Here is a 21,016-nt window from a genome sequence, read left to right on the forward strand (position 1 = left end):
GAAAGGTTTTTGGGTCTTTGGACATGTGGAGTTCCATAGCAAAGCACAGTGGTAGTTAACACAACAAAGTAGAATACCATCAATTTAATAACTCAAGTAATCCCTGGGCTCCCAGAGATTACAATCTTTCCTCTTTTTTTTGAGTATATAATCAGAGAGAAACCTGCAACAACTTTTACCTTGCTCCGAGCCAAGTTTGAAATTAAATTCTTACATGACTGAAAGGTGAAAGTTGAACCCCGTTTGACTGTACAAACATCTGTTGTCCAGCGTATTGGAGTGCTGCATGTTTGCACACATTGACTGAACCGCACTGCAGAACAAAACGGCAGATTTAAATTCCAGAAATGTGAATTCAGGTGGTCTTTGAGGGAGAGCAAGTCACTTTGTGGCCCCACCAGTATCTCACATTTACTCAACTTGTGCTTTACATAAGTATTTCCATTTTATCACACTTTATACTTTTACTTCACCCCATTTGCTCACAATACATTTATTTGACAGCTTTAGTTTAGTTGCTTTGCAGATTTAGAATATTAAAACAAAATATACACCAACCCAGAAATGATGATTTTTAGATTAAATTATTATAGGCTAAGATGTCCGGTAGTATATAAAATTGATTAAATGCACATATTAATGCATCAATAATTATAGTATAATAATACAATCAATGTGATTCTGAAATGGCTAAGTCTACATAATGAACACTTTTACTGTAGGAAGAGTTTGAATCAGGACTTGTGAAAGGATATTTTTTCAGTGTGGCCTTATTACTTAACTGAAGTAAAAGATTAAAGTATTTCTTCCACTACTGGCAGCAGTGCGATTTCAAAATCCCCAAAAAAGGAGGCCTTAAAGGCTGACTGTGGTGTGATAAGAGGAGTAATGTAGCTCTGCACCGGTGCTCAGTACATTCTGTCATTCTTGTACTCACAGGTAGAACAAACTTTGACTATTTGTGCGGTTTTGCTGGCAGCTCATCACTGCAGATGTCCTTCGGTTCAATGTGACGTATGATTGGTCCACCACAGTGTGGTGAGTGCGGTGTATTTGATGAAGCTGATGGTTTAGCATTACGAAATATCAAATGAAGTACTCTAATGCTATGAGTACTACTTTAAGGGTACTAATTTTAATACAGTAATAAAAAAATTAAATGGCACCCAGCCCTATAGCATAATGTGGCTAAATTTAACTAGGAGGCTTTAGATAAATACTAAAACTGACGCCATGTGTAACTGACAGCTCTAAAGACAAGTGACGACTTTTTTTTTCCAAAACCGATTCTTTAATATTTGAAACCAGATTTTCAGGTGCTTTAAATTAATTATATGTACAGTTATCTTTGTCCAGACATTTAACATTTGTGCTTATCTGTGAAGTTTTAATGAGCGTTGTTTTGTAGAGCGAGACTGGTAGAGTGTTTTCATGAGCCACACTTTAGATCAACTCGTATTGCAACTTCAAAAAAACAGGAACTGGGAAGATGGTAGCCAGGAATGTTCAAAAAGGAATTTTGGGGATGTGAGTGGGATGTGAGGTCTCTCCAAGGACGCAGAGCTTCCTCTGTCTATTCCCTAATTAAGAATGCACAGATACAAACAAAAGCACGACGCCGGCAAGAACACATCAATTAAATGAGCCATGACATGAACTCTGAAAAAAAAATGTTTGAGTTGTGATGAGGAAAGGAAGGGGATGTCTCAGAGTGTGCTCGCAGTTCTACTAAGGTCCTCTCGGTGAAAATGAGATGCTGTGTTTTTCCACCATGCCTTCTCTCTCTCTCTCTCTCTCTCTCCAGCTGCTTCAGGCCTCTGCTTATGTGACGCTAATTGTTTCTGCTACTTGTGCCAAGTACCTACTCTTCCCCAGCACATTCTACAGACAGGCCCTGGTCCCTCAGCTGCTTTTTGTGTCTGTTTAAGGAATGAAAAAAATGTGTGCTGCCATCTGCAGCGAGCGCACCACTGTTCCTCCTCCCGGCCGTGACTGTCAGAGTGCCACAATGATACACATTCACACACACTCTCTCAGAGGTAGGAAAAAAAAACTATGTGCTGGAGAAACAAGAAAACAAAACTGACACATACAACTGCTAATATGAAACAAAATAATTCAAGAGGTTCCTGTTTTGATGCATTTAGCGTGTGGGAGGAAAGACACTGTACTTCTGAAAAAGGCTTTTAAATTTTGCAAACCGCGCAAAGAAGAAATGTAGTAGATTTAAAACCAGGTCTGTCTAAACGTATGTGCTGGTCTGTATTTCATTTATGAGCATTAACTTACGGATGCAACACTCCTGGAATAAGTCCACAAGAAAAAAAAAATCTACTTCTCGTTTTCAGGCCTTTCAGCATTGTGAGTTCATTCAAGCTGCACTTTCCCCTTCATTTTGGTGTTCAGTACCTAAATCTGAACAGCAAGTGGCAGTGTTGTTTAGCTAATCCACAGTCTTCACTATGCAAACAGAGGCTCACGGGCACAAAAGACAGCCGGGCCTTCACTCCCATGTCTGGGAAACTAATCTGACTTTCCTCTTGTTGAATTGACCTGTGACACCATCACAGAGTACGCACGGGACGACACATATTGACATGCTTGTAATGCCACATGGCTGTTACATCATCTGTGTTTTTATCACAGGGAGACTGCTTTTCGATGCACTCTAATAGCGGCCGTCAGTTTGGCATCGTCTCAGCAGGCAGATAAGCATGCATGAATATTAAGTGATGCTAATCACAATGGAGAGACCAACGTCAAGACGACTGACAGACATTTCTCGGAATTCAATTGACAACCTCAGATTTGTCCCCCGTTTGACAGCAGCGTCTCCCGACATGACAAGTCTGTTTAAAGCTTTCAGAAGAGGCTCGTACACGCGCGCACGCACCAGCACGCACGATTGGAGATGCACTGATACTGAATTTACGCAAACTGGGCCACTGCACTGCAGTACAAGACCCAAACGAGTGGTTCTCGACGCACAAAGAGCATCAGTTTATGTAGGCCACTTTGAAGAGCTGCAGAATGTAGATGAGGATGTGACAAAAATATTCCCCAAAAACTGCTTTTCAATCACGGAAATCTGGATTTATCGTTGCTGTGTTAACCTACGGTGTATTTTGGAGTGTGAATGTCGAGGATTAGCCATTCAATTTATTATCATCCTCTTTTTGTGCATTCAAGCCGCACGCAGCAAAACAGAGGGTCTGCTTTAGGGGGAAAAGAAGTGGCAGAAATGAATGGCAGGTGTGGTTGTTTGACTTTCAAATCACCGAGGCATCTATACTATTAACCTGGCGTGTGAATAAATACAGAATTCAATTTCCATGGAGTCACGCGATAAGTTGACAGTCCTCAAAAAGATCAAACAGGCTGCTTCAGGGCACGTGAGCCACAGTGAAGAAAAAGCCTTGAGTATATGAAAGGTGTTGACACCTAGACACAAATGTCATATCCACAGAAACAATTACTGGATGAACCAATGGTTTTAAAGCCACCAGGTATCCCCGCTACCGTTCTGTATAGAGCAGAGCTGCTCCCTCAACACCTCACTGTGGTTGTCACAGGAAAGACGCTCTGTCTTTGTAGCAACACTGAATACTTGTATTTTAATTGCCCTGTTAGCTTTTCTCACAATGAACTTCCTGTAAAGTTTTATCTGCAGTTAGTCACATTTTTATTTGCTCCTCTCCACAAAGACAAACTCAGCCTCTTCCTCAGTTCTTGTCCAGAGTCACTGCACCCTCCCTTCCTCTCATCTGGCTGCCGTGTCCCGTTGTGACCGCACTTGAGGCACTAATGATAATGTTATAACCCAGACCAATTTGCCATGGCAATCAGACCCACTTAATTGACTTGATTATGAGCCCTCTGTCTGAGATGACCCCTCTGGACTTGAAAAAAAAACGGAAGAGCGAGACATGACGGGTGTGGATGCAGGAATAGCTTTCTTCAGGCATTCATCACTGTGCAGGATTCACATGGGATATGACTGTTTGGAGGCATCAGCAGATGTGTGTGTGTGTGTGTGTGTGTGTGCTGGAGGGAGGAGGTGGCGTGTGGGGAGAGCAGACCTTCGGGGAGGTGTAAAGAAAGAGATGGGTGGGACAGTGGTTGGAGGAAGGGGGGGCTCGAGGCAGGGGGTTGGGGTTTGAAATCACAACACACTCTCTGTAATAGACCCGGACACACACCGCATCTGAAGTTAATCCAATCAAGACAAGACACACAAACATAAGGTCAAGAGCAGTTTGTATTAGGGAGAAGTGGTGCTGTTAATTGACTTTCAGGATATTTTGAAAAAAAAAAAAAGTTGCAAGAGCAAGAGTGATTTTGTAATGAAATGTAATGAAACTGTTTTTGTACCTGTTTTCTTTATATGACTAAAAATTAGCACAATAATTCAGCTTTTAACTGAAAATTAACTGCAATTATCCATCCAGTGTCATTTTGCTGAGAATATTTTGGTTCTTCGCAGTTCTGCAAAAACCTTGTACATCCTCTAACTCTGCCGCACGACATACTGCTTTTGCAGAACTGCGTGAACGCAGTTATACGGATCTAAATGTATAAAATGTAGAAACATTTGTTCACATTATAACAATGGGGGACAAGCATGGCAGGGCTGTGCTGAGAACTGCACTGTTTCATTTACTGTAAAAAAAAAAAATAAAGAAAATAAACAGGACACACTAATAAGGGACACAGAGCACAGTGCCGTAATATCTGGGGATGGAAAGCAAATGTGCTTTTGAAAGCCAAGTATACTGGTCCCTTTCATAGGCGACTTGGTTCCACCCATGATCGAATGCAACATTCTAAAAGGACTATTTACTCTTTTCATTTCCTCTTGTGTATTACAGAAGAAGGAGCGTGTGGCTTGCTGTATGAAAACAGGGCCTGGCCTAATGTTGCATGAAGACCATGGTGAATTCATATTGATGGGAAAGCAGCCTCTGAAGCCCAGCAGCCATGATTTTTTCATAAGCCACCGGGAACAAGAAGTCAGTCAGCTGACAGGTGCTAACGCCGCCAATTGTGCCGTGGATAAGAGATGGGACGTGGAGAAAAGAGGAAGAAAGAGAGAGAGAAAGGAAAGGCAACAACTGGCTCCTCTTTTCTAAGCACTTCTGTGTGCAGATTGTGTACGTGCTGCGTTGTGTGTGCTCCCTGCACCCTGTTCCCTTCTATAGCTGGAGAGGATTTTACGGAGGAGACTGTGTAAACACCAGAATGCATGTCAAATATGATGAGTCTTGATAGCTGTAAAACATACCCAAGGACTGCTCCTCACTTATTATCTACAACCAGAGCCCTGGAGCTATGTCTGCATCCTTCTGCCTTCCCTCCACGCATGTCGCGCCACAAGTCCCTCTCTGGAAAGCATTGATTATTTTGGCATGAGCCAGGGAGAAAGAGAGGTGTGATTTCTTTTGTGTTTCCTCAAGAAAAAAAAAAAAAAAAAAATCAGCAAAAATAAATATTTTTGTGAGCGTGGTGCAGCCACAAGAAAAATATGAGCACATTGGGAAAGAAATAAAGATGATGGATTTGCTAGCTGACGTGTGGGTATGCTTGTGCGCCTTGTGTGTGTTTGTGTCTGGGCTCTGCAGAGTTTTCTGCTGCTATAATTGGTGCATTGTTTTTGTTCACGTGCATGTCATTTTCCGAACTGTACATCTAAAATAGCATTATCTGTCTGTAATTGTGCGCCTCTGTTTGCTGTGTCTCTGAATGTGTGGCGTGTATGTAAAAGACACAGAAAGAGCGCACGCCGGAGAAAGCAACCGAACCTGCAGGCAGTGTGAGGCTCCAGGGAACCACTTGAGATTGCAGGCACAGGGACTGATAAGGCAGCTAGCCATTCATCAGGCCAAATGAAGGCAGTAAAGTTGACTGGAGGAACCCAGGCATCGCCCCAGGATGGCAGTCGGTGTCTCAGCGGAGACCTGTGACTAACACGTGCGAGCAGGCATGCATGCATGTACATACACACAGCACTTGCTGAAGAATAAGGGAAAAGAAAGCAGGATGAATGGACCAAGAGGAGGTATGGGATACAGGACTGAGGCTCTGGAGAGCAGGGGGATGGAAGTATAACGGACCTCCAAGAGCAGAGGCCCCGTCTCCTCAGAGCTACACCCAGTGCTCAACCTCCTGTCTGGGGTGCACGTGGCCCCCTCCATTCAGAAAACATCCATCATATAGATATTATTCTAATCCAGAGGTGATACATTAGCTTAGGTACAAGGGGGACAGTATGTGCCTGTGATGGAGCTCCCTGCTCGTCACGAGGGCCTCTCAGAGAGAGTGAACTGGTGCTCGGCTCAGCGGGGCTAACGCTTTTCTGCTTCATGTCATTGTTTGAATTTATTCCACAGTAATGCTCTTTGTATTTTATTCTTAATCACACTACCGAGAGGATGGAGACATATTTCAGCCGAAGAAAGTGCTACGAAGTTGCACACTTATGAAAGCAATACATTACTTAAGCACTTAGGCCCGACAAAGAGGAGAGATGAAGCTACTTTAGAGCATTGCTGGTGTGTTTATAAGACCATATTAGTGTCTCACTGGTGCTTTGATAGAGCTTGTACCATCAATTTGCACAAAGACTCTATCTTTGCTTACAAAATCCCACCTCGGGGTTATTATGAATCTGATTTATTTGCTCCGTTTATGTTTATTATTGTGTTTTATGGTTTATATTCTGCGTTAAACACCATCAATAGGACTTTGGAGCATGTGCGTCTCATCCTGCAAGGGATGAAAATGGTTTATGGAGCTGTGAGTGCCAATAAACAGGCAGTCACAGCCTTTTGTATGTACATCTTTAATGTTTTATGCATGATGAACTCAATAGTTTAGCACAGGTTCAAGGCCAAATGGTAAGCGCTGACAGGACTTCCCGAAGGCAGCTACACACTACGTTCACAGGACGGAGATTGAGTTGTGTGCTTGAGTGGGGATCCTGTCATATTTCATTGTTCTATCTGTATGTGTACCTGCCAAGTGAACAAAGTGAAGCAAAAGCACAAGCCAAACATAACGTAAAGTTTTGGCAGGAGAGGCCAACAGCTCTTCATCCACCTTCTGCGTCCAGTTGTGATCTGGTCATCTGGACACAGTCGTCCTTTTGTTGTCTGAGGTGTGGTGTGGGAACTGTAGGCAGTCTAGGTGATCTGTCTTGAGCTATGGAAAAGCAGACAGTCCACCAAGGACAGCAGGACAGATTGATGTTATCACCAAAGCAGCGCACAGTGACACACTCTCTTCAAGGTGTTCTGTTGGAGGCAATAAGAAGAAAATAAAGGCAACCAGTGTGGGACTTTCTTTTAATAGATCACTGCCCAATCGATCATGATATCGACCATTGGAAATATGGGCCTGTGCTGCTCTCTATTGAAACGTTTCCCCTGCTGAGGTGCTTTGGATGCACGACTAACCAACCAAACGTGTACTGTAGAATGATTTTGTCACTTGGAGCTGCTAAAATTGACCAAAAGAAAGCAAACAAAGCAGATCATTAGAACCATTTTATTTATTTTTACTGGAAACAGTCCTATGGTGTTCCATGACTCTATGCTATCTCCATTAATTTCACAATAACTAAAGCCATTAGTTACAGCTTAGAATTTTTTTTGATACATTATCACAGTGTAATCAAATGCACTAAAACTGACAAATTTGAACTTTTTCTTTCTTTCTCTTTTTTTTTTTTTGGTTTTCAAGGCCAGGTGAGAATGATCGGCTCCTTCATAATTCACAGACCCAGATTTCACAAAGTTTATATGATGATATGCCAGGTGTAAATGAGAGAATGTGTGGATTTGCTCATGTTTCCACCCTAGCGCCTGTCTTTACTGTGAGTGAATCTTTGATAGCTGTTACACTGTGAGACAGACAGCCCTGTGCCAAGACGATGGCATCAAAAAGCTGACGATTGACAGCTACTGACAGCCATCTTCCTCCTAAACACACTTCAGGTCCCCTGCGCCTCCTCTCTCTCCCCCCCTCTCTGTCTTTTCTCTCTCTCTGTCGGGGGAAATTGAGGAGACTCAGAGATAAAGAGAAGGATGTCGTAAACTGGCACCTGTCATCGTGTTTTGTTTTGGTCAGGGCATAGAGAACATTCGTAAAGTTTTAAAAGACATCTTGAAGGATTTTGTACTTTCACAGCTACAATTTGAATCTCCAGGTGATGCACTCACTGGTTTATGCTGCTTTTGGTCATAAGGTGATGTTTAAATAGAAATATTTGTGTGTAAGATTTCACATGAATTTGAAGGCTGACAATTTTAAATATGAACAATCAAACAGTAATTAATTTTTGACATCAAATTTGGCTGAACATGCTGAGACAAAGTATTTACTGGAGATATTTAGCCCTCTTAGCTTTGTTTTCCAAGACACGCCACCTCGATGTGAAATGCTGTCACTGAGACCGAGATGCCTGACAAGAAGCACAAAGAAAGTGAGATCTTTGGCAAACACATATGCACGTGTATGCACGCACTGCTCAGAACACACACACACACACACAAAAGCACTGCATTCTTGCGGGCACGTGCACACATTCAGATTGAATGATGCGTTCAAGCTCACGTCTCCACACACGCATAGATAAACACGCATGCACCTGGATTTCTCAAGTTGTTGCTGTGTTTCATCAGCTTCAGCTGGAGCCAGTGTTTCTTCACCATGTTCAACCTGTGGAGCCATTATCTTCTGACACACTTATCCTCCTCTAAATGATTTCTCTTCATCTCCTGCGAGTCACCTAATCAAAGTTGAAAGCTTAATGCCATTCAGAGATCCCACTGCTTTCAACTGCTTTCACTGTCATTACGAAAATGAATGGCGGCAGCTGAGAGCTCAGATGTTCTTTCACATCATGACGGAGAGTCTCTTAATGTGTCTTGTGATCTTTACTGTTGCTGTCTTTGACTGAAGGCCTTGGTCGGGGACTCGACTAATCACGTTACATATCTCACACATTGCATTTGGTTCATATATCTGCTCTGCGTCTCCCTTTCTCACCCACTCTCTGTCTCACAAGCGTATGTGTTGCTCATCGAGATCATTAGTGCACGTTGAAAAGAGCACAGACAGGAGGGAAATATAAAGTTTCACTCAACTTGAAGCCGGTGGTCCCTTTGGCTAATGACAGAACATTGGCTGCAAGGAGTCTAATAAGACGGGAATTGTCAGGTTGCTCATTGGACAGAGGAGGTGGAGGACTTGAAGTAAATGTCTTTCTACTTTGAAAATCTGACAGGGATTTTCACAAATGTTGCTGTACATGTCAACAACACAAAAACAAAAACCATCGCCAGCAGTATTTCAAACTGTTGAACGAGGATTATCTTCCTTGTTTCTACAGTGTTCCACAAATAAGATCATATTACAGTGAAGCCAGTGAAATTATCCCGATACTAAGTCACCGTGACACGTAATTAGTTTTTTCGAGGTTGTTATTTTTTTTTTCAGAAGAGGTGTTGATGTTTCTCGGTATAACCCTGTGAGTTTGTCTTTGGGTTGTCACTGCTGTAGTAACTTTGCACAGTGGAAATTTAGACTTTTTTTTTTTCTTCAAAAGAAGCTATCACCAACTGACTTATCTTCCAGATGTGCCATTGCGAGGACGGGATGACATCTCCATCTCACCCCTAATCCGCAGCCGTCTGCTGGGTGTGTTTGCTCAGGTTTTATATGTGTTTACAGAAAATGTAATTACCTCTTTTAGACATGCAGCTGTTAGAAAAACTGATTTTATGGCTTATGGCCATTGCCAAAAAATGTAAGCACCCTTGGCTCAATTTGTCAACTATTAAATCATTAATGCATTTTCTCTGAAGCCATTTGCTACAGGGGGTTTAACAATCATTTTACTTTTCTCTGCTTTTCCACAAAAAAAAAAAAAATTAAATCTCAATGATGTGTCTGCATTCTTTCCCCCAATTTAGCTAACAAAGTGCAGAAATGATTCATGGCAGATGAAGGCATACTTCATAATTAGATCACAGCTTGATGGGCTAGAATTTATTAATTATGAAGATGCAGAGCATTTGATGCAATGTTCCTCCACACTTTTTCCTTTCCCTCCGACTTCATAGACACATTGCTCGCTCATCTGTAGGCAGCTGCTGGCTCGAGTTACCCAAGTTGTGGTAACACATTGTTACAGCAAATTATGCACGAGCACGGACAGGCCAGCCTCTAAGTGATTGCCACAATATGCATTTGCCTTTAAAACTTAAAGGGGAGTTTAATTTATTGAGGGTGTCACATGGCAGGGGTGAGTAATTATTCCCAACACCCTTGTAGACCACAGTGGTTAATGTATTCCAGGGCCCTAGGGGGAGCTGTCAGAAAGAGGACACCCTCACTGCTGCTCTGCTCACTGACCATGTTGGATGGCTCAGGATTCAGGATTCTCAATACACAACCACAAAATCACTCTCTCGGGGTATGTAATCATGCTTTCAACCCGCTCTAAACTTCTTCCCTGGCTTTCAATTTCTGTTGCCTTGTGTCGCAAGTGCTGTGCAGATTTTATGTTGTTTGGGATTTTCTCGCTGAAGTTTGCTAGAGATAGTTACACCTGTATGAGGAGCACAACCAGCAACTGCTGAATGGCTCTACACCCCCATTTGCTGAAGAGATAGTCAGAAAAGTTTTAGTAGGTTTGTTTTTTGTTCACCTGCTTTTTCAGGAAGGGAAGCCATTATAGATTTGTTGTTGGTTTTGAAGTCTGAGCCATCAAACATTTGTGTTTATCACTTGTGAAGACCATTGTTTTGTTGACTTCCTGTCTGCTGTTCAGTGTGAGGTTGTGGAAAACAGTCATTTCTTGTCTGAGCAGCTGTTGACAATAAGTTATCAAGCAGGAGAATACAAACCCTCCCTTTGATCTCAGCTTTGTTTGGGGGACAAGGGTTACTAACTGGGTCAAACTGTTTTTACAGTTAGGTCTGCTCCTGCTGAAAAGGTGGAGTTTAATGCTCAACATGGAGTTTCAGCAATGTGTCGTATGATGTTTTTGTTTGCTTTACTACAGCACACCTATAATTTATAATAACCGTGCATTCTGTAATGTGGCATTCACAATGTTAAAGTCGCTATGATAGGTATTTTAATTATAAATGGATCAATTTGAATGTGGAAGGTGTCGAATCCATGGGTTTTCAGGTCCACAGTGTCACTGTCTTGGTTCTTCCCCACTGCAGACAGACTGTTAGCGACTAGCAGGTGATCATAGTGAAGCATGTAGCTGTTTAAGAGGCAGATATTTCTCTCTGGCTTTGACAACAACACAGAGCAAACATTAGACTTAGATTCGTCATGTGATCAGGACACAGTTTCAAATGAAAGGTAATGTTGTTCTGTATTCGCTTGATGCATAAATAGACAAAGTTTGCATGCTGTATAATCGTCCGATAATATGTCAGTGTGGTGTTGACAGAAAGTGTTGTGCTAGCTCCAAGCAGTTGAACAAAAATACAGAATATTCCACGATCATGAAAATACAGTATGTTATTTTAAAGAGATTACAAAAACATTTTTAGAAATGCTTTACCTGCTTCTGGACTGAGATGTGCATTAACATACAGTCCACATAGACAGTGACTGACAGTCTTTGCAGTACTTAAAAGTGCCGAATGTCTTTGTTCATGTAAGTATTGTAGTTCATAAGAAAAAAGTCCTCCACCTCTACCAAAAGTAAATGACTTTCAGACTTCAGCCTGACCTAATTTTTTTTTCTGATCTTCACTGAAAAGGTTTAGCAATTAGCAACGTTAACAACCTGAAACGTTACTTCCTTTGTAAAGGGGGCAGCTAATGCTAGTAAAAAAGTCACTAAGAAACCGGACGTAAATCACAATTCTTCATGAGTGCTGCTGCTTTAGAGCTTTTTCTTTGTTTGTTTTGTTTTCAGTTCACGCAGTAATAATCAGGTTTTGCTCATTAAGTTGCTGAACGTCAGTCATTTAGGAGTTGACCCAGTTAAAAACATGGTATCCGGGCCGTTTGTCTGGAAAACCTGCTCTCACAGGGTTCAAACAAAGTGTAACTTTTATTTCTAGCCCTCACACTAGCCGTAGGTGTAGCTTGAAGACAAATAAGAGGCCTCGCTCTTTAAAACACAACCGATAATAAAAGTTCCTTTTGCATTCATGAGAAATCTCCTATTATCTATTGATTCAGTCTCACCCTGCGTCTCGGTGACTTACGCCTCCCTCTAATTCCCATTACCGGGAACACTGTACCCTTATCAAGGGAAACAATAAGCCACTTGTCAGCGTAGCCAGAAAATATGAGGAAGCATCTGCCCAGTCCAGAGGAACTCATGACTCTGTGGTGAAAAAACGCTCCACCTCCCTCCTTCTGTCTGCCTTCCCTCACTTCAACCCTCCCCCTTTGTCAGTCCTCCCTGTGACCTCCAGGAGGGCGTGGTGGCAGGGTGGTAGCAGTGGTGTTGAGGTAACTGAGCAGCCCAGTCAATCTGATCATCAGGGGATGAGTCGGATATTGAACCCTGCCTCCCCCACAGGGGTTACGTGCTGCAGTTCGGGGACACGTGTGAGATGCACAGCTGGCTGGAGTGGGACACCTACTCTTTCTAGTCTTCCACCCCAAAATAGAAGCCCTGGTCCTGAGCCTTAAACCTGTCACAGAGATATGTCTCTGTCAATGATGGCATCCGACTTTTTTTTTTTATTTTTTCCCCCAACCACCCCTGTGCTGGGCTGTTATCTCCTTCCTCCTTGCTGTGTCTCCCTGCTCTTTAAGACAAAGGGTAATAAAGCTATAAATTGTGTGGTCTGCGGAAGGTATGGACATTCTGTCTGGGAGACGCTGTAAGAACTGCCATAAAGCACCCTCAAAGTCATAGCTGAAGATTTACAGTTATTTAACATCCTCCTCTTCCCCTAAATCACAGTGATAAGAGAATTAAGTGATGGCTATAGGTTCTTTGTCCTTAGTCTATTGATTTTCTTCACCCCTCAGAAGGATCCTGAACATTATAATTATTGAGCCCTGCAGTTTGATGCAGGTTTACAGAGTAAGAGAGGCACCCTCAGTTCGATTCTAACACGGTTAAAACAAAAGGCACCCGTTTTTCAATTTGGTAATGGGCTTCCAATTATGCTTCATTTACCTTGTTTGGCCAGAGAATGGTTTTCTGTGGTCCCTGTGCTATAAACAGCTTCTTTGTGCTGTGACAAAACCTCAGTAACAGCTCTATTTATCTTGAATCCAGGGCCCTACTTCTTCAGCAATTATTCAGCTGTGTGGATGGAAGGATTTTCTTCATTAACAACATGTCTCCCATTGTTAGTCATTCTCTCGATACAGCGATCTGAGACATCACAAAAGCATCTCCGTTAGATAAAAATCAAGATCAACTGATGTGTGTCACTGTTTATCCACACACGAAAGGTTGGTCTTTGCTATGAACTGTTGAACCAACAGAGAGAACATGGTGTCCTTCTGCCTGTGCTTGTGTGTGTGTTTTCAGTTGCTTTGTCTCCAAAATCATGGCAGCAGAAAAGCTCTCATCTCACGTAAACAAGGCTTATGAAACAGTAGGTCATCAATATGCTACGGCCGACTTCTGGGAGAGAAAGAAAATTCAGCTGCTGAATTATTTCTCCTTTGGTAAATAAACAAGACTTTTGTACATGTAATATGTCTCCATTTCAGGAGAGGTATGTGTGTGGTCAGAGGTTTTGTTTGTTCAGTGTGTGAGCATGTACTTCAGCTACTGTAAATGCATAAGTATATAAGCCCACTTTAAAATAATATTCTACTGTTTCTTGATTTCTTCCAACATTTTTTTTTGTGACGAAGAAAAGTAACATGATGGTGAGAAACAAATATAAAAGTTTAAGTTTAAAACCTTTCCCTAAAGATGCCTTCGCTCCCCGCAGATAATATTCCACATCACCTAAAAGAGCGTAATGTTAAGCCACTGTGGAGACGAGTTGCAGCTTATTAAAAAGTAAAGGAAAACACTCTTATATAGTAACTTTTGGATGTGATTTAGCAAAGCAACAGTCAGACAAATAAGTATTCCAGCCAACAAATCCTCCCACCAAAAAATACAAGATATATTAGTTGTCATTGCCTTCTAAAACATCCATGTGACCATTACAAAAACAACTTGCGTGACCATTTTCTGATCCATCATCTCTATGACTAAAGCTGCACTAATCAGTTTCCCCAGCAGTTCAGGCAGCTGTTTTCAGCAAAGAGGCCCCGATAAACTGACTGTGTAGTACCTACCCGGCACCAAACCGTAGACAGGCAAAGTTAGCAAAAAGTTGGTGCATTTAGGTGCTAAAACGCCAGATATTTCCCTCATGAATTGATGGAGACTGTAGCAGAGCTAAAAGGAGGGTAAATACTGGACTTACAGAAACTTGACTCCAAATGATATCTGTATCTGTGGGATGTATAAATAGGCAACCAGTCCTAGCATGTTCACTGTATTCACTTTATAAAATCATATGTTGTAAATGTTGTGTTTGCAGCTTGCTGCACTGCCCCAAATTACTAAAATACTCTTAATGGTTAATGGTTGTGTGTTTAAGGTTAAGGAAAGACTGCGATCATGGTTAAAGGAAGTCAATGTTCACTGTTGGAAAGAAAGGAGATGTGCAGCCTCTTGTGTGATTGTCAGACCTCTTGTACACCCAAGCTTCACTTAAGAGGTTTAGTGCTGTAATAATGTCATGCTACTTTAGTCTTTTTGACCCTGACAGATGAGAGTCTGTAGATTTTCTGGTGAAGACAGTCTAAAGCCAGCATATACATTACTACATTTACAGTCTATAAAATATATACAGTGTCCCTCTCCTTTTTCAGCTTCTTTCTTTCTTCTTGATGTAAAAGCACACACACACAGCAACACAAAAATGCAGACGCACACACACACACACGCACACATGCACACACATGCACACACATGCACACACATGCACACATATCCCTCAGGCACCACAGAGGGCCACAGCCCCACTTACCACCGCCTGACAGTTGGCTTCTTAACAAAGACGCAGGGAATATAATTAAATCATTTACCTTTGATGCCCAGCCAGCTTTGAAATTAATTAATTCACCCAGGGTGTGCAGGAATTGCATTCACCAAGAGACGAGGGAGGAAGAAAAACGCTGTTCCGCATACTTTAGGGACAAAACCCAACACCGTGCCCTCCCTTTGTTTCCTCGTCGTACCTTGCTGCAGCAGTGTCCTCAGAGACAGGGAGTGAAGAAGTTAAGTGCTTCTCTAGTTGAAATAATGACCCTGTGCTGATGTTCAGGCCTCATCAGCCAAAGTGCCTGAGGCCAGATCGGGCTTTTGCAAGAGGACAGGCCTTGCTTACACTTCCCTTTCATTTGGTCTGACCTTTGCGGCGGCTGTGATGTGGGGAGGCGATTGCTGTCAACATCATCAGTGTCACACGACACCAGAAATAGCCTCCGTGGAGATCAGCAGTGACTTTGGAAGAGCAGATCATAATGAGCACTTGCACTGATACAGGTTATGATGTCAAAATCCAAATAAAATGTCAAATGTTTCAGGTATCAGACACAAACATCAGTGACACTATGTCCGTATGGCCTGACAGTCAGTAAAACATAAATTATTGTTAGTTCTCGAGTGGAAAGCTGTTGTGTTCAGTGTCTGCTAGTGTGTTTTGTTTGCAGGTGGATTACGGGTGGCATGAATAGGTAGGATTTTTTGTGTGTTCTTTGTGTTGTCTGTCAGTTGTTTGCCTTGGGTGTGTTTTTGCTGAAATGATTATTAAATTTCCACACTGGATCTGAGTCAGAGTATCTCTATAGCACTCTGGATGTAAGATGCTCAGAAGGCAGCCTGGAGCAAATTCCTCAGTGTCATCATTTTGCCTTTCCAAGAACATCAAGCATTTGAATCAATGAGCCTTCATCAGCTATCTAATTTTTTACTCCTCCACATCGCTTAGCTACTGCACTGCCAGTCAAATAGAAAAAATACAGCAGTGTTGTTTTCTTTTCTTTTTTTTTTTCCCGCTTTCGGTTTGTAAATTACAGCCGCTCCAAAGTTAAAAGCATCTGAAAACCACTTCTGTAAATTATTGGAGATAAATTGTAATGAATCACATGGACCTGCAAGAAGTTTGATTTATAATTTGGGACTGACAGCATGAGGATATATTTCCCTGAGAGCTGCTAGGAGGATTTGGTGGGCTACACAGGCTCATTCATCATTCTATACTGAAGCCATTTTTTAGTGTGTACCACTATTAGGTCTTGTACTGTTCTGCCTATAATAGGACCATATACTGCCTCCTGATGGTCAGCCATAGCTTCTATTGCATGGGTTCCGTTGAAATCTGTCAACAACAAAACCTAAAACTGCCTAATATTATGCATTGTTTTGATTCTGTTATTGTTTTACATTAACTGAAGATATACATCAGTGCATATGCAATAACTACCACATGTTTTTTGATAAAATAATTTTAACTCTACCCACTATTTTTCAAGATCTTTCAAAATCTTTGACTTTATGTTCTTTGTCTGATTACAGCTGAACTGTAAGAGCTACAAGCATTTGTTTCTTAGTCCTCTGCCCAAGCCTCCAGGTCGTGATATTGCATGTATCGGATGGTTAAGTATGAGGGCTTTCATGTCCTGTGGCCATGAGCAGAACGAGGACAGTCATGTGGTGATAGTGTTTGCATCCCTCTGAGATCTAAAGAGCATTTACCAAACCATATGCTGCCTTCATAATGGTTAGTGATATTTGTGTGAACGCAACCAACAATTAACGCGGGAGAAATGGGGCTGGCGTTAACCTCCGGGCATTCCTTGTATGTTAACACACCTCTCCTTGAACCTCAGTCCCTCTCTCTGCCTGCCCTTCTCCCTACTCCTCCCCTCATGTCGCCATCCTCTCATCCCCCACCTCCTGCCCCTTCCCCGTGCTTGGGGTCCAGTGGAAGTGATTTATCTTAGCGTGAAAAGACTTGTGATGACGCTGAGACAGGAGGCCCCGGGCTCCTGGCACTGAATGCTTCGATGGCGTTTGCATGAAGTTCACGGCCCCGGAGCCACGATAAATGTCAAGTGCAACAAACGTCCTGTAAATAAGATAGAGCACTGCCAAAGCCGCAGTCTGCTTATTGACTGCTAGAGCAGAAGTTAGTCTCTATGTGTGTGTGTGTGTGTGTGTGTGTGCTGCAGTGTATAAACCCAACCTTATTCTCCCTCACGATAAAAAGCAACAAATCTTGGATTTCATAGACACAGGCTATACTCTCAGAGCGGTTATGAGCTTTCCTCTGCAGGGGATTTGTTCGACAGCTATGCAAAAGTGAAAAAAAAACGTTGGAGGATAAGACCGTTATAAACGAGTCGTTAAAAGACAGCGTGTTAGGCACATTTTTCTCCACAAAATCTGCCCTGCTTCAATGTACATCCACAGAATGGCGTTTTATTGTGATTCACATATGACAGAAGCTGCTGCAAGACATGTTTTCTCTTTCTTTGTCAGGGATAGCTAGTGGCTACTTAAAGTGTAAATTTCCACTTTCTTTCACATTTGATTTGTAACAACTGTACAGGTCTTTGCATCAAAACGTTTTATAAAAACATCCCTGATTTTAGGTTGTGCTCAGTGCTGCCACCCAATGGTCCCCAAATGAATTAAATGTAACTCAGTAGATAAAAAAATTAAATAGAAGGCCCCTGACTTGCATTAAATTAAGATACTACAGTGACATAAATAAAGAAACCCCTAAGATGTGGTATTTCTTTTTTTATGACTGCATGATATTTCCAACCCAGAACACGATGCAAACAGTATGAGCCGCATCTGCTTCTGTATAGTAGAGGATGCACATACTTCTGCTATGTGCTCATCTGTCCTCCACAAGCACTCATGGCCTAAAGCCAGCAGCCATATGTTGGCCTTGGCTCTAACACACACTATTGCTGTTGTTTCTTTTATTAAGCAACGGATAATGTCAGTTCACACTTCCCCAGCTTACTTGTGTGTGTGTGTGTGTGTGTGTGTGTGTGTGTATGTGGTAGGCTACATCTTCAATTATAAAACTACAAAATGAAAAAACATCTAAAAATTGAAGACACCTACCAGAGAAAAAGGCTGCACCCCACCTGTTTTTTTACTGAGATGACAAGGTGCTTTTATTTAATTCTGAGATGTCATTTGAGGACTTGGCGAAGTCATCGTGGGACTCAAGCGTGTACTTCAAAGTATCACTTCATCTGATCAACCTCTCCTACTTCAGGAATTTCCCCGTCTTTGAAAGCTCTGTTCCTTGAAAACAAGGAACAGAGCTTCATGCTATTAGAGTTATCTGGGGAAGTACAATCCCGCATATATCACCTCCGTCTGTGTCATCTCCAGTTGATAAACTGCATTTCCTGTCAGTGGAGGACACTGAAGGTTACAGCTGAGATTAAAAAGAACAAAGCAACCTCCCAACTGGAGCGGTGACACAATCTACCTGCTCATTTTGATAATTAAGAAGAGCAGAAGGGTATCAACCTTTGATGAATCATCCACTGGTCCCTAAATATGGATGTAATGACAGCTTTTAACATATTTAAGACTTTCCACATGAGTGAGGGCATCTAAGCATGGGGACATGCGCTCACACACTCGCATCTGACATAAAACATGCAGCAATATGCAAACATTTGCCTACATGCACTCAGCTGATTAAACAGGAGCATAAATTATTGTTCCTTGTCATTTTTTTGAATATAAACTCACTGGGTTGTTCAGCTATTGACTCACAGACATCACCAGCAGCACTCAGAGTTGGTCCTACCCAGAGAGCATGGCCTGCTGTATATCCAACCCTCAGCACTGACCATAAGCTGGGTTTGTTCAACAGCCCCAGACACACTGGGGCAATTTATGAGCTTCTGGCTGCAGACTGATCAGAGCAGTGCTTGTAAAATGTATTTTGGCATGTATGCAGGGTTTTACTGGAGCTCTCCCTGTCACACATCAGCCATACATCAGCACTGAAAGAGAGAGAGAGGTGAAATAAGAGCAGCAAAGGGAGGGTAGTGGTGGTTTCAGTGTCGAGGGAGAGCACTGTTTGATTCTCAAAAGCCTCCATTTTGGAAATGGTTTTCCTCGAATTGTCAGCGCTTCCCATATCTTAAGCATGAACGGTAGATGAGATTTCGTAATTATCCGTTACCATCACTTAGTTTTAATTACTGTACTAATGCTTAATGTTAACATGACTTCTGATCAGGTGATTTTGGAACTTGTCTCTTTAAACATCACGGATCTTCACAAAATCTGTGTTTTCTATTCTCAATAAAACCCTATCCTTGAAATCTCATCTCTTCCTCTACCTCAACAACTACCTCTACTTGATTTTCAACCAGACAAAACAACAGCATGTGCAGCCATGCCCTGGCCTCTATCCAAAACTTGTCTGAGCTTCTCAGGAAGTAACCATGAGCTCTGCTACCTGTCACCCAACTTTCAGCATGATTTGTGACAGCACCGTCTGACCAGAACAATTGCATTAACAAGCGCCGGAAGGCCCTGGCTGTCAGGCTCCACTGATACCATGTGAGATCTTTATTAAATTACAATTATGAGACGACAAATCCTCTCATTGTTCCACCTTATGGACTGTGCTTGGACACGTGCCACTGTCACATGAACACAGGGTGAGTCATTTCTCAGGGACTGGTCTTTACCCTTCTGGCGTCCCGTCCTCCATAGCAACAGAGCTGCTTGAAGAAATATGAAGTGAGAACGCTCTGTGTCAAAGACAATTAGATTTGTAAGTGAAGGAAATTAATTTCTTAGACAAAAACATATTTCCGTGATACCATTGTCTTGTCTTTAGGCTACTTATTTTCATCAGTGATAGTTTTACTTTCAGCCCTCCTCTGAGGTTAGCTTGGTAAATGTCAATGCCATTGCCACATTTTTTCACAACAAACATTCTGACTGGTTAAAGCAGGAAAAGCAAGTATATTTAAAAAGCATCAATGAGAGCTGTGTTCCACTTAGGTGAAGTAATTCCAGGGTGGTTAGCTACAAGCTGACTCACCGTCTTAGTGGATACTTGATATCAGGTTAACAGAACTGCTATCATCAACTGAAATGTTTATCACTGAGCCTTATTTTGAAAGTCTAACCAGACATGATACAATAGACCAGAGCGCTTACTAAGCTGTGTACACCTTGGCCCAAGTCATACGAATATGACTTGGGCAAACACATACAAGAGAAGTTCTCAGAATCACTGTGAAGAAATTCCAAACTAGACTTAAAGTGTTCATTAGCAATATTGTCAAGCAAGTCCACTAGGAAGCAAAGAAAGAGTTACTCTGACCAAACTACCTTGGTGCATTAACATTATTTATGACCCTCGTGTAAATATAAATTGAGGTGAATAGGAAATGAAGTCCTCTCTGGGGTGTCATTCAAGTCGTGCTGGCGAGCAGTAATTCTCAGATGCAGAAAACAATACAGTCCGCATATGATAATGCTTCTGGTGGATGAAATATGCCTGACACTTGGAGTGTGTGTGGGCTGCAGCAAGCAGAGATGCAGCAAGCGCTCCGGAAGGATCAATAAAGTGCATAGGATTTGGGATTTATGATGACGTCCTATCGATCAATTAGCCGCTGACTGTTTGAGGCACTCAGAGGTGCCAGTGGGTATTATAACTAAATCAGAGCTTAGACAGAATTACAGCATAACAGAAGATAAACTTCAGCATTTCACGGTGACAATTACTGTCGCACCTTTTCCGGAGCTCATGAGTGCAGACAAAGCGAGTGTGATCCATTTCTGTCTGCTGATGGAGGAAGTCACTTTGTTTTGTCTTCACAAGTCAAAAATTGTTAGCTTAGTAAAATTGGTTTAAATGTTATGAGTCAAAGCTGGATCTAAAGGCATGCATAAACCATCAAAGCTGAAAAGAAAACTCTCTGTCTCTCTCTTTGGTAATCT

This window comes from Scatophagus argus, chromosome 10 (genome assembly GCF_020382885.2).
Source record: "Scatophagus argus isolate fScaArg1 chromosome 10, fScaArg1.pri, whole genome shotgun sequence".
Taxonomy (NCBI): Eukaryota; Metazoa; Chordata; class Actinopteri; family Scatophagidae; genus Scatophagus; species Scatophagus argus.